Source organism: Pseudorca crassidens, chromosome 1, assembly GCF_039906515.1.
Source record: "Pseudorca crassidens isolate mPseCra1 chromosome 1, mPseCra1.hap1, whole genome shotgun sequence".
Classification (NCBI taxonomy): Eukaryota; Metazoa; Chordata; class Mammalia; order Artiodactyla; family Delphinidae; genus Pseudorca; species Pseudorca crassidens.
The window spans coordinates 70697257-70713087 of NC_090296.1; the positions used below are offsets into that span (position 1 = coordinate 70697257).

The following is a 15831-nucleotide window of genomic DNA, read 5'->3' on the forward strand; positions in this document are numbered from 1 at the left end:
ATGCTTATTCCTCATCTTTCACTGTTAGCTATCATTAATCCCTAATGCCTGGAACGGCATAAATTTCTTCTACAAAGGAAGCCCACAGGTCGTTTTTATTTGGAGCACTTTTTTTTTTTTTTTTTTTTTTACATGCACCACAATATATTCCATTATGTATTACCTCGTCTGAATGCAAGACTGTTTTATATGCAGATTTAAGGTAATGAGCACTCAACTTTAAAAAATGGCTCTGGTATCCTGTAGCTTCTCAATAATAATATACTCTTACATTCCAACAGAGAAGGATGGATTATGGGTTTTTCAATTTGCATCAGGCATATTAATTGCAGAGTAGGGCTTCCACATAAAATATCAATGTACTGGAACAAACTGTTAATGTACCAGAATATGAACACTTACATTCATTTCTGGAACTTTAAAAGGAATCATCCTTTTTTTCTTTCTTTCTTTTCTGTTGTTTCTATACCTCTAGAGATGGTACAGTTTTCTTGTGTGTGTGTTTTTTTTTTTTTTCAGTCAGTTAATGAGAACTATGTAACCTCTGTTTCTCCAAAAATCCCTAATTAGATTAAGTGCAGTAGGGCTTTTCTAGTCATTCTGCTGGGGAACAATACAACAAGCCATTAGGGAAAAAGTAATTTAGAGGATCCGGAGGAAGGTTATTTCAGAGTTGCTTTTAAGAAACATGATATGGAAGGTCAGCTTTATGTTGTAGTTGGAAGCAGAGATGCACACTCAACTTTTATTTGCATTACATTGTATTTCTCAAGTGTGAAGAGACGACCTAAACTTGTAAAACTGTAATTGGAAGTTTTATAAGTAATTTTCAGCTGAGGTTTGGCACTGTAACTTTAACTGTAGAGAACTGTGTATTATGATATTTTATTTCAAGGAAGTACTTGAATTATACATGTTCTTGTAAGCATAAAACCGAATGTCCATTGAAAAATGAACAGAAATATAATAAACAGATGAGCAAAATCCTTGTGTTTTACTTATCTTAATAGGTTTGATAACTAATATAGAGATCAAGATTGATTAGACTAGCATACAGATTTGAATATTTAAAAATACGTTCTCTACATTTTGTAATGTGGATGTCTTCCTATGTTGAAAAGATAAAGCCTCAGGAAGAGATAAAGCCTGAGATTTAAACACACAGACTACATTTTTTTTTCTCCTGAAGCCTGTACATAAGATACAGATTCTAAGAAACTGATGAATATTCATGGCATGAAATTCTCGTCTATTGTATCCTAAATTGTTACTTCTTTCCCACTATATTTTATTCCATATTCTTTTTGATGCTTAATGAAATCTGTGATTTTATTATCCCCAAACAACAGTAAAATGGGGACCCACATTTCAAAACCATTTGGAGAAAGACAATATTTGAGTTTACATGCTACAGCTGTAAGCAAGGAATTATCTCACTAGGAAACAGAAGAAATACCACCCATATAATCCAATAGGAGACTTGATTCATTGTGTCTGGAGCAATCTGTGCAATGTTACAAACTGAAATGAATTTCCTTTTCAATCTTCAGGTGAAAAAAATAGTGAGAATGCCCTGCTTTCTCTGTCAATGTAAATTATTTTCTTAACTCTTCTTAAATCATGTGTGTTTGTATGTGCCTGTGTTTTCTTTTGCAATGGTAACTTTGACCTCCTAATATTATAAGGCTAAGTGTGTCATGGGACAAAAATGAAGGCAAGATAGACTTTTCTTAGCAATAAAATACAACCCAATCTATGTAAAAGTAATTTTCATACCTCTTTAAAGAAAAAGCACTGGGCAACATGAATGTTCCTTTGCTGTAGCATGTTGGCTGAAAAATAAGCATATATATATATATATATATATATATATATATATATATATATGCTCAATGTGGACACCAGGGTAAATCACTGGCATATAAACTCTCCCTGTATCTGTTGGGTGCTAACATTTTGAGAAATGCTGAAAGTGTGTTATTCTCATTTTATATAACATATAGTAGGTGTATTTTACACTCAAGGAATTTGATTTCTAGTAAGAAAGCCAAATAAAGTATTGCAATTATTTTATTTATGGGCAATTCTTTCAACCAGACTCCTTTTATTTCCAGATTTTTTTTTCTTCTTGTTTGAAATGCTACATAACACAAGATGCTGCCTGTTTCTGTGCCTTTTTATATCGCATACATAGATGGAAAGTAGGTTCAAGTATCTCATTTGAAAATCTTTTAATTCCATCAGTTGAAAAGATGATATCACCTTTTCAGAATTTGCTTTTCTTGGTAAACATCACTAACAAAAGTGTAATGCTTATGAAGGATACCATAAGTCTTAATTTGATACATAGATCAATTTGAGTTTTTATGAACTTTTATTATTTAATAAAAATTGCTTTTGGATCATAAAGGATATTTTTAGAGGTAGTGATTAAATGCACCTGCCCCTCCTCCCAACGCATCTGCCTTCTATGGCCTCAGATTAAAATCAAATGAAAATTAACCTCAGGTTTAAAGTGATGTTAACTGAATTCAGGAATCTTACGATGTCCTTTATTTCCTTTGAAGTATCATTTGACAACACAAGTATAATTTCAGCATAGCTGTTGATTTTTAGCTGTAGTTTTTATTTTTTAATTCTTGTGGGGAAAGGGATTTAATCTCTCAAACTTCGTTGGTAAATTACATTGATGAATGCATTCTGACAGGAAGCTCTACTGAAATGAAAAGGACTCATGTGTAAGGGTGGGAATAACTATTCTAAGAGCTTTTTCATGGTGCTCGTTGCCAGGGAAACCACTGCTTTGTCTGTACGTGTTTGGAATGGCTGCCTCATTAGAACTCAGGCTCCCAGACAGTCACTTCCTGATACTGATGAAATGAAAGGGATGAACCTATTTCAGCTGATTAACTCCAAATTAAGAAAAATAGCATATTTAAAAGACAGATTTCTAAAAGCTAAACATGTAGAATTATAAGGAAACTGTAAATGTAGTACTGATTAGGCCTTTTCAGCCACTTTGTGAACTGGAAGAATATTTTTATTCTTTTTTCTCTCCCTTTGCCTAGTTACATATCAATAAAAGAGAAAGCAAATGGAATATTATATGTTAGTATCACCAAATAGACACTGGATGTGATAGATCCTGATATTTGCATAAATATGCATGTATTTCTCTTACTAGCAAGTCATTTTTTCCTTGCAGTGACTGACCTATGTCATGGCTACAATATTATCAGAGCGGACTGAGTTCATTGACTCAGGGGCATAATAGGTATTAAAAACCTGTGTTAGATACCCACACTGAGGTAGTTTTCATTTTTCTTGGAAGAACCAAAGCAGTGACATACTCAGAAATTATATGAGTCAATATTAACAACAAAAAGGGCAATATAACTTATTATTGCTCTAAACTTATTTTTTTTTAAAAGGGAGCAAGCAGGCATGAAACAATCTCAAATTCAAGGGAGCTCAGACCAACTCACAATGTTATACTCCTTCCTGCTTTTGCTATGAGACAAATTTCCCTTGGCAATTTGTTGGCATTTAAAATTTCTGGTTTTGACTCATGACAAAGAGATGAACCAGCAGATTTATAAGCTCTTTTCTTTCAAACACAAGTTCTATAAATTGTTTTTTCTGTCATTCTATATAAGTATACTCAAGGTACTAGAATCTTTAATATTATTATCTAACAATTTAACTTGAGGGGAAGGAAAAGATATACAAAATCCAGACAAATTTTACCCCACGAGATGTTTTTAATTTATGTCAAATAAGTTAGCTTCAACCAAATTGACAATATTTCTTTTTCCCTATAGTACCATTTCAGGAAATGTCAAAATGATATTCTAGATTTTGCAAGCCTAGTTTTGATTGGCAATGTCAGAAATTTGGTTTTACACATGTTAAGCTTAAAATGGCTATTAGGCATTTAAGAAGAGATGTTGTTAAGAAATCTTTCACAAAGATAGAATGCACAAGACTTGGTTTTTAATTGAGTGTGGAATGAAAAGAAGGTGGGGATAAATTCAGGGTTTATCATGACTCCCAGGCCTGGATGAGTAAAAGTTATTAACTTTATAGTTGTTCATTGAGATTGGAACTGTTAGAGCAATGGTTCTCAACCTTGGCTACACATGAGCATCACCTGGGAAGTTTTTCAAAATACTAAAGCCTAATATATCCACACCAAAGTAAAATTCAGAGCAAATACAACTACTAGGGATAAAGATGAACATTACATGATAAAAGGGTTAATTCACCAACAAGACATAACAATCCTAAATGTGTTTGCACTTAACAGCATTTCAAAATACATAATACAAAAACTGAAGGAAATGAAAAGAGAAAGACAAATCCACCATTACGGTTGAAAACTTTAGCACTCCTTTCTGAGTAACAGATTGAACATGTAGACGAAATATAGAAGGACGTAATGCCATCAACAAACTAGACCTAATTGACATTTATGGACCACTCCACCCAACAATAATGGAAACACATTATTTTCAAGTTTACATGGCACTTTCACCAAGATATACCATATCATGGATCATAAAACAAACTTTAACAAATTGGTACAAGTTGAAATTTTACAACATATGACCTCAGATCAAAATGGAATTAAACTAGAAATCAATAACAAAAAGATAATTTAAAAATCTTCAAATTCCCAAAATTAAACCACACATTTCTAAATAATCCATGGATCAAAGAGAAAGTCTCAAGAGAAATTACTGCAATTAAAATATAAACATATCAAAATTTGTGGGATGCAGCTAAAGAAATGCTCAGACAGAAATTTCCGCATTAAATGCTTATATAAAAACAAAAAACCAAAACAAACAAACCAAAAAACCCAAAATACTAAAGCCTAAGATCCAACCTCAGAGATCTGTATTCAATTGATAAGGGATGGGGCCTAGAATGGTATTTAAAAATTGCTCCCCTGGTAATTCTAATGTGCAGCCAGACTTGAGAAACTTTGTACAGAACTCATCATGATGCTGCTCAACAGGCCTGAACATTAGAAGCACCTGAAACATTTTAAAAAGCCCAATACCCAGGTAGAATCCCAGATTAATTAAATCAGCACCTGTGAAAGCCGGGCCCAGATTTTTAAATTTCTCCAGGTGATACCCATGGGAGTCAGGGTTGCAAATCATGATACTAGAGGAAGAGAAGTTTAGGTGAAGAGCTGGTGTTAGAAAGAAACATTAAATTTGAATGGGAGCTGGGACTCTCAGCCTGAATGAAGTACTTAGACACTTGAGTATAAATCGAACTGTAGAGCACAATCTAGATATAAAAACATGGATTACGGGAAGATTTTTATAATAATGGAAAACTGAGGAGAGGAGGGATTCATTAGTGACCTTATAAAGAAATTAGAAAAAGGGGGCCAAGAGCAGAAGCTTGGTAAACACTGGCCTTTAAGAGGAGGGAAGAGGGAAAAGAACCAGAACTGAAAACTAAGAAAAAGAAAGGGATTTGGAAACCTGAGACATTATGAACCCAGGTTATTCCTATTCTCTCATCTCTCTCTCTCCCTCTCTCACTTTCTCTCACTCTGTCCCTCTCCCTCCCTCTTCATTCCTCTCCAGTCTCTCTCATTGGACATTTACTACTCCTTTCTACTCTAAATTTTGCTTTTATCATGGATAATATCTAGGTTGATAAACATAATTTCAGATTCTTTTGACTTAAGTTTATTTTCTCCCACACTTCACACCATAGAACTACTTGGTTTGCAGTGTCCATAACCCTTCTTGAATATTAGCTTCATTCCAAACCATTTCAAATTACATTAACCTTTCATCTATTCAAATGATGGTCTATTTCAAGCGGATTTATGCCAGTATTCTCAATGTTTAAGTCTTTTGTTCTTTGTCATATTTTCCCTGATAATGCCAAGTATTGGCTCTCTCTCAACATTCTTTTCCTCCTGTATCTTGATATGAAAATGTCATTGGAGAAAATCACATATTTATGTAGATTATGGTGCTCTGAATCTCACCTAGTCAATACGAACTACTTGAAAGTTATCTTGAGCAGCTACCTTTCTCCATGTGAGGTATTCCAAATTTTTACCAATGTCTTCAAATCTCTCATATTACTGCTACTCCTACTACAGAAGGTAAATATAATCTTAGCAGAAATTGTGGCTATCAGTCAAATTCCCTCAATTTCCTGTCCTAATCTCCTTATGTAACAACTAAAAAAGAAAAACAACAGAATTATAATTGTACTCACTTTCACATCTTTTTCTCCAGTCACAGAGGATAAGCTGTTCATTTTCTTTTCAGGGATGATTTCTCCACCAGTGATCCTGATCTCTATACTTCCATTTCTTCCATAACCTGAATTCTAATCTCAAATATTTTCAACTTCTGTTGACAATATTTCCTATCGTCAAGTCTTTTATTTTCCTCTCTCGTTTCCTCTCCTTCCCTTTGCAGCCAAACTCTTGAAAAGAATACTCCACGCAATGGTTTTTAAACCTGACTAAATATTAGAATCACGTGGGGAAGCTATTGGCAACCAATCCCCTTCCCCAGAAATTCTGACGCAATTTCTCTGGAATAGAGCACAGGCACTGGCGGTTTTTAAAAACTCCCCATGTGATTCTAATACCTGGCCAGCTTTGAAAGCCACTGTTTTACTAACTCAGACTACAGTTGCTCATTCCCTACTCCAATTAGTTTCTATTTCTATACTTCTTCTGAAACTGTTCTCTTAAAGGGCACCAATATCTACTTGATTTCCAAGTCCAGTTAAATATTTTTAGTTTTCACATCAACTTTTCATACTGAGCCTCTGTCAAAATTGACCACCCTACTCTTCTTCAAAAGTTTTTGCTTTCTATCCTTTGCACTGCTGCAGTGAAATCTTGCTTATTACTTAGCTTTATGCTGATCTCAGTATGGGCCATGTAACAATGAAACCAAAATGACAGATTTCTTGTGTTTTGTAAACATAAAAAATAACTGTTCTATATGTATGCTTATGTGCTAGTGGAGGATTTCCTTAAAGTGAAGCTTCACTTAAGAAGATGGAGTGATTCTTCATTTAGCGAGTTTAGTTATGATAAAATGGTAAGAAGTAATATACATGTTGAAGACAGCATCACAAAAGAACTGTAGGAGTCCAAATTTAATACACTAGCTTTAAAAAGTCTAGATTATATGACATTTTATTATATAAAATCACTGTCTTAACTTTTTGTTCAAAAATGTTTTGAATACAATAAAATATTGATAGAAATATTGACAGTTTTATAAGACATGGATTTGAAGGCAGAGTTTAGAAATAGGAACACTAACTGGGAGATTATTTCATTAATCAAAATGTAGGAGATAATGGCCTTGGGTAAAAAACTTGAAAGTTAATGTAGATAAGATGAGACAAATGTGAAAGTGATTAAAGTCATAAGTGGAAGAACTCAATAATAGATTAAAATTTACAGTGAAGAATAAAGGGGGAAATATGATTTCAAAATATTTAGCCTGGCAATGGAAAGATTTGTGTAACAAGTGACATTATAAGATATTTAAAAAACAAACAGTGATTTGGGATGGGAGAAATGATTTCCAGTTAATACCATTTTGAACCTAATGGCTGGCCATTTATGTGAGTCAGTGCCTTGTCAACGTGGGACTGCAGTAGATGGGAAATACCAGGACTGGAGATACTATTTTAAGTGTCATCCCTACAGAACTGGACATTCAAATCTTAAGAGTAGATGAGATTTCCAAATGGGTAATTGTAAACAATAACAGTAAGAGAGCCAGAGAATGTTGAGAAACACCCGCATTAACAGAAGATGCAACATGGTGTGATAAGAGAACATAACTCCTGAAATCAGACTGTATTGTGTTTGTATTATGGTCTTTGCTCATACTAATTATGTGATCTCAGATTTTTATCTTACCTAGTCAGCTTCATTTTAGTCATCTATAAATTAAGGATAATATTATCTTCCTCACAGGACTGTGGCAGTCTTTGTGCCCACATTTGTGTGTGTGTGTGTGTGTGTGTGTGTTTAGATAGAGAGAGGGAGAGAATATAAATTATTACTCAATGAATATTTCTATTTTATGGTAGATTACAAATATAATTAAATAAAAACAAGTCAAAGTACTGTGAGGGATTAGAAGGTACAAGAAACATGCAATGTTTCAGAAACCAAGGGAAGAGGGTTTTAAGGACAGTCATTGTCAACAATTTAAAAAATCACTAAGAAAAATTACTCCTAGAAAAGTACAAATCTCTCCATTATAATGATAATAAAAGCATAGTATGACATCTGCTAACTTATTACTTAAAACTGAAACATAAAGTACCTGTATGCATATTATCTTATTCACCTTATTAACGTGTAAAAAGGAGAAGCAATTAAATTCCAGATTTTTAAAGACATTGTTTTTATTTAAAACCCAAATTTTGGTTGCAAAAGCTATGCATGAATGAAATAAAAAAATAAAAGTGTCAAATGGTTTGCCAGTAAAAAGAAGGCTTTCTCTGACTACACATACCAGATTTCTCCTCAGCAGCAACTGCTCTTGGTTTCTTGTATTAACTTCTCACATTTTTGTGTACCTTTCCGAGCATATTTGAATATGGTCATTATGTTTTTAAAAGAAGAATATGTGTGTGCACATACCTTCCTCTTTCTCTCTCTCCCTGTATTACTCCACATTTTGGGGATCATTCCCAAAGACACATACAGATTTTTTTCTTGTCCTTTTCCTCCTCTCCTCTTCATTCTTCAAATTGCCTAATAGCATGCCAAAATTTATTTAGTTAGCTCCTTATTGATGGACACTTAGGGTCCATCTGTTAAGGCTCTGTGAAATGTATTGAGTCTTATAATTAACAGAAAGCTTTCATATGCTAAATGGAACTATAAGAGAAAATTGCATTTTTTTCCCCAGCTGTGCCCACAAGCTTAAGGCTAAACAGATTCTAGAATTATCAGGGCATTTCTGGGTTTTCACCCTGCTGAACTCCAATTCAAAAAGTGAAGGGGAAGAGAGGATAAATTAGGAGTTTGGGATTAACATATAGACTCTACTATAAATAAAATAGAAAACCAACAAGGACTTACTGTATAGCACAGGGAACTATACTCAATATTTTGTAATAACCTATAAGGGAAACTATTTTGTAATAACCTATAAGGGAAAAACCTATATATATATACTGAATCACTTTGCTGTACACCTGAAACTAACACAACACTGTAAATCAACTATACTTCAATAAAGAGAAGCAGACATTGATCGACAATAATTTCATCATCATATATTATAATGTACAAATTGATAACCTAATTGAACATTGATATAATTTTAAAAAAGGAAATCCACAAAAAAGGGAAGGATTTTTGAAGTTAGTACATATTGAAACTTCCAAATTCAGTATAACACAGAAATTTCATTGGGAGACTTATTAGAATCTTTCTGGAGGGGATGGGTTGGGAAAAAACATGATATATGGGTGACTAAATTACACGTGTGTCTTTGACTTAGCAAGACATTTTGATTGACCAAAGCCATGTGTACAATGGATATGCTTATCTATTCTCACAGGAAGGCACACATCCAGCTCAGTGTATTAAAGCAGATGAAGAAAACTCCATGAGGTAGGTGGGCTGGTTTGTTTTCTAAGTCCCTGCTCAACAAAAAATAACTTACTGGTTCCAATTTTTAGGGAGCTCAAATATAAGAAAAAACAATCGCATAATTCTTTGTCTTTTGTGATTTAAGACATACAGAACATAGGATTGGCAGAGAATTATTTGGATGTGTATAATTTATAGATTTGGCCTCGAAAATATTGATAGTTTATCATAGTTTCATTTTTCCACCTCCAGAAGAATACATTATTATTATTTTTATGGAAACTTGTGATTACAAATTAGAATTAAGCTGAATGAAGTTAAAGAGACATCACAGCATCAAATTCTCTGCCAGGGAAGAATTACATTTGCAGATGTAGAAAGTTCTTTGCAATTCTCACTAAGCTAAAGTGTACTTCTAGTTGTGTCTGTAGATTTGTGTCATTCTGAAAATAGCCACATCCTAGGTCTGCATTTTCCATCTAAAAACAATGTTTATTAGGAGTAAATTTCTTCCTGACATTCAATTTCTGAATATTCGCAAGGTGAAACTTGTATTCACCTCTATTCAAATGCGGATTCTCTGAACTGTAATTGTGTGGCTATTTCATACATTGAACCTCAGACAAAACATATCACATTCAAATGATATATTGTAAAAGGACCCAAAGTGTATAGGGGGTGTTTCAGTATTGCATAGCACTTATGTGGACAGATAGATACAAAACATAGAACCATATAACATACACATAGATAACTATTTTCCAATAATTAAAAGTGAGATCATGTCTTCACTCGAAAATAATACAAAGAACATTTTAAAATCTGTTTTTAAAATTTCATATGTGATCATTTCTACCATTATCTCTGTTTTATTCAGTAGAACTTATATTAAATCAATTATTTTGTTTTTTAACAAGGAAAATAGTCTTAAAGATACCAAGGTATTAAATTATCACTATTATTTGTAATATAAGCACATTTTAAACAACTTAAATGTACACTATGAAAATAATAGTTAAATGGTGATATATCCATGTTATGGAATACCCTACACACCACTGAAAATAATGACATGTGTCTATATATGTTGACATGAAAGGGGTATTTGATATATTGATAAATTATTTCTTTGAGTGAAAACTATTCTATTTGTATAAATATAATTATACACCTGCAGGGCTGTAGCATTGTGAAACTCTAGCAGGTAAGTAATTCAGTAGCATCAGTATTATATATGCATCATAGATATTTCTGCATACAAATGCACATTGAAGAGAAATTATTAGCACTTAAAAATGTAATTATATTTATGTAGAAAAAGTTATAGTAGTAAACACTGCAAATTATAAATAGCAGAAACCCTTAATAGGTAGGGTGGTGGAAAGGGTAGAGATGAGGTTACTATTGCTTTTCATTTTTGCTTTACACACCTTTATATTCCTTGAATTTTTCAATTGAATTTGCATTAACAATTTGCATTGTTCTTTCCTTTTTTTTTTTTTTTTTTTTTTTGCGGTACGCGGGCCTCTCACCGCTGCGGCCCCTCCCGTCGCGGAGCACAGGCTCCGGACGCGCAAGCCCAGCGGCCATGGCCCACGGGCCCAGCCGCTCCGCGGCACGTGGGATCCTCCCAGACCGGGGCACGAACCCGCGCCCCCTGCATCGGCAGGCGGACTCTCAAACACTGCGCCACCAGGGAAGCCCTGTTCTTTCCTTTTAATCATCAATTTCTACACTGACTTCACAAAAATGCCATACTCCCACCAATTAAAGAAACCAAAAAATAAAAAAAGAAGCAAAATAAAGAAGTAAGCAAACTAAAACCAAATCTTCTCTTAGGGATATCACCTTTTGTGCCAGGCCTTGAAATGAGATGTGTAAACTATCTTTGACTTCTTTCTTGAGAATCTGACTTAAATAATCAACTCCAAACTTTGCCATGTCCCAGAAAGATATCTTTACTCTACATTCTTTCTAAAATACTAGCCTGATTCAGACTAGTATCATCTTACTGGGATTACAGTTAGTAACTTCTTCACTCGTTTCCCTTCCTTTCATTTCCTACCTTGGTGTACATTACTATAGGGTTAATTTCCTGAAGCATAGGTGAAATCATGTTATTATACTTATCAAAATATTTGTGGGCCCCATCATTCACAGAATCAGTTTCAAATTTCTAGGCATAACATCTAGGACCTTTCATGTCCTGATGCCAAATTGCATGCCTTATTAGCATAACTTTAAACTGCACCATTCCAATCACTCCTAAACTTCCATAAATATAATGTGCCTTTTCATGCCTCTAAGTCTCTTTACTATGTAGTTTACTTCTCTTATTCTCCTCATCCTTCAAGGATCACTACAAATACTACTCTTTCTAGGAAATAAACTCTTTATTTTAGCTGACAATGGAATTAAATACACCTGTTTTCCTACAGGACTTTGCTTGACCTATATTAGAGATCTTATTTCACCTGCAATTACCTTGGTTGATTTTTAATCTGTTTTGCTCTTCATTAAATAATTTATTACTTAGAGTCAGGACCTACTATCAACTGATCTATGAATTCTCAGGATTCCTAATAAAATTGTGTTTGATGAATTTGTTTGCCTTGCTTTTAGCCAGATAACTTAGAGTTCCTTTAGGCTTATTAGGAAACACATACACTTATTAGGAAATACGGTTGATGAGGTTGCTATATATGAACCAGTCTACAGCAAAAATAAGTGTCACCTTAGTTCTATTCCAAAATACATTTACGTCCTACCCATCTGTTTCAATTGATTTGATATTTCCAACTATTTGTGGATTTGCATTTTTGTCTTGTTGATGCTCTAAGGATATGCTGTCCAGTATATAGCCATTAGACACATGCACCTATTTACATTTATATTTAATTAATCAAAATTAAATAAAATAAAGGAGGCACTCCACAGTTTTTCTAGCCACATTTAAAAGGCTAGAAATCTATATTATAGATTTAGCCACATCTAAAGATCTAGATCTAGGCACATCTATTATATAACTTTCCATCATCACAGAATTTTCTATTTGTTGTGCTGCTCTAAAGTTTAAACTCAAAATACAAATTATATCTCTGCTCAGTTGGTGACATCCTGATGGATAAATGGCATGCTTTACAATTGAATCTTAGCATTGCTTTTACCTAAGTAGTACCTATATCTGTACAACTAGCTTACTAGGCAACTGATATAAGGACTAATATTTCTCTAATACTTCAAAATTTACTTTCAGTAATACAGTTGATGGCATATATCCTTTTACACATCCCTTTATACACACATCACCCACAATGGAGTAGGGTATGAGGAACTGACTATGCATATTTGTGAAATGCATATTATTAAATGAAAGTCCCAGCTCCCGGTGACAGAAGATCTGACCATTCTGAACATCCCATTGGCCAATTTAGCAGAAATGTCAAAGAAGGGACCAAGAGAGAATAGATGTTTAGAGCTCAGAGTAAAAGACATCCACTTGTTTTCACCTTTAGTGTGGAAATGTCCCGTCCTTACAGAAAGGTCACCACAGTGTCATGATTTCAAGCCTTTATACCATGGCATTTATTTTGCTCACTCTCTTCACCCTTCAAGGCTTACCTTGAACTTATTTCCCCCAATTTTTCTCCATGCTGGTTTGGAAGTCTGCAAGTATAGAACGAAATAAAAAAAGGATATTCCTCTCCTTGGGATGAGAACTGGCCTGTCTTTTTGTTTTTTCTTTTAGCGGTATGCGGGCCTCTCACTGTCGTGCCCTCTCCTGTTGTGGAGCAACAGGCTCCGGACGCGCAGGCTCAGCGGCCATGGCTCACGGACCCAGCGGCTCCGCGGCATGTGGGATCTTCCCGGGCCGGGGCACGAACCCGTGTTCCGTGCATCGGCAGGCGGACTCTCAACCACTGCGCCACCAGGGAAGCCCAGACTGGCCTGTCTTTGATACAGTATGTTGGATCCTGTGATAGCTACTTTTTTAATGCAGACTTAATATATATTTGATCACCTAACATAGAAGTTGAAACTTTGGCATCTGCTTGACAACCACCACTTTGCTGCTCCCATTTTTCACCTATAAAGAAACTTGCTGCCCTTTTTGTTAATTAGATGAGCTATATTTTTCACTTTGAAAAGACATACCCCTGTTGCTTTGATGATGAGAGACTGCCTCATGACATTTTTTTCTCTGTTATTAAGGTACTGTAGTTTTGATTTCATAATTTTCAGCAGACGTTCATTTAACAAAGGAGTGAACAAAGGATCAAATTGTTATTACTGGGGACATAATAACCTCTACCAACTGACCTTCAGTAATGGAGAGACTCCTTGGTGGGAAGAGGGTTTTCATGCTGACACTTTCCTAATAGAGAACTCTTTGCACATACAATCAGTGAAGTGTGTGTATAGCTTTATATTTAATATGAAGAATAAAAAAAAATGTGTTAGAAAGCTAGGGAACTAAGTTGTACTGTTAGGTGCTTGCAAAAGTGGGAGCAAAAAAGATGTAGGGGAAGTTAAGCCCCTCAAAATTTTAGTCTAATCAATTTCCACAAGAATATTTGAAAACTATTCATCCCACAAAATTAATTTTCACTAATTACATTTACCAAGTTCACTTCTGCAATCCACTTTTTATGTGAATAATGTTTTCTTTAGCACATTATGTAAAATATCATGTATATGTAAATTATGGTTGAATTGCTTTGAGAATAAGGTACTCTTCAATATATGAGTATTAACACTAACCACAGCAAAAACAGGAAACAAAAAGGACAGTGTTTTCTCTACTTAGTATAACCAACCTCTTGTGCCTTATATTTGGTTTTATATAACTATAGAAATATATTTGTATTCTTCAGAATTGCAAAACTTATTTTTAATCAGGGACCCAAATGAACAAATACTTCCCATAATTTTAAACCTCTTTATTTTCTGCATTCATACTTTTGTAAGTTACTATAATGTGAAACCTCAAAAGATTTCTCTGGGCAGTCTAAAGATCATTTTGTTAGGATTGCTAAACAGATGTATTCAAATGTATTTTCATGACTGAATTTTTATTAAGCAAGTTCAGTGTTTACCTTTTCCTTGCCTATATGAAAAATGTTATAGGATTTTTCTGAAAATAACATCATCCAGATAAAAATGTTGAAAATATCCCAAACCACATAAGGCTCATAAAGAATGAGGGAAGCAAGTGTGCCAGCTAATTGAGTTCACTATTCTCATAAAGGGCAGTGGTGGCACTTTAGAGCCAGTACATCTATTCATTTTCATGATAATAAAACCATTCCTGAAAGTGCCTTTGTCCAGAGCAAATGGCTTTGTTTTATAACATGATGTACTTCAGAGGTGAGTTGTCAAAGATCACCAAATAATGTGACCACCTTTGCAAATGGAGACTATATTACCATTTTTCCAAAATTTACCCAGTCTTTCAATGGAAAAAAGGTTTAGTATAAATGCCATCATGGCCAACAAATGGGAAGGGATGCAGAGGAAATAAATAGGTATTTCTCCATTCTCATAGAGAAACAAGTTACATTTTTGCATTTAAACAGCAAAGGAAAGTTAACATGCTATAAAAGAGAAAATTCTGATGTAAAGATTATTGGTTAAAAGTGAGGATTATGAAAGCAATAGTTACATGTATTTAGTGGATATGACTTACTCCTTTTAGGAGAAGTGTGTAATTTAATACACTTTCAAACATATATATATTGTTAATTATAATACCCTCATTAAGCAGAGTCACTAAAGTACAAAGAAAAATTGTTTACAAATGAATTCCTCATATAGATCACAAATGTTATATAGACTGATATTTACCATAAACATATCAAATAATTGCATTTTCTGATTATAATTATATAGGATAGTTATGCATTTGGATTCTCAAGGATATTTTATTATAAACCATAATCATCCATTCTACCAAAAATGAATGAGAAATAGCAAATAACTACAAAGGGAAAAAACTAGAGAAGAGAGACATTAAAGGAAAGAGGATAAAAATGTTCCTAGTTTTTGTATTAAACTTTTAATTCTGCTCTTACTGCTGATTTTTTTTAACATGTTTATTGGAGTATAACTGCTTTACAATGGTGTGTTATTTTCTGCTTTATAAAACAATGGGTGTCAGTACACCTGCAGTCTCAGTTCAGGGTTACTATGTCTTAACTTAGATTAAA

At 33.9% G+C, this 15831-nt stretch overlaps 1 long non-coding RNA gene across 1 annotated transcript in view; it reads right to left on the reverse strand.

Moving 5' to 3' along the window:
• LOC137228891 (uncharacterized) overlaps positions 1–6486 on the reverse strand; it is a 155033-nt gene extending 148547 nt beyond the window's left edge. Inside the window, exon 1 of the long non-coding RNA XR_010945404.1 lies at positions 6256–6486. This is a non-coding gene — a long non-coding RNA (uncharacterized lncRNA). The remainder of the gene's footprint in view (positions 1–6255) is intronic.
• Positions 6487–15831: the final 9345 nt, after the last annotated feature.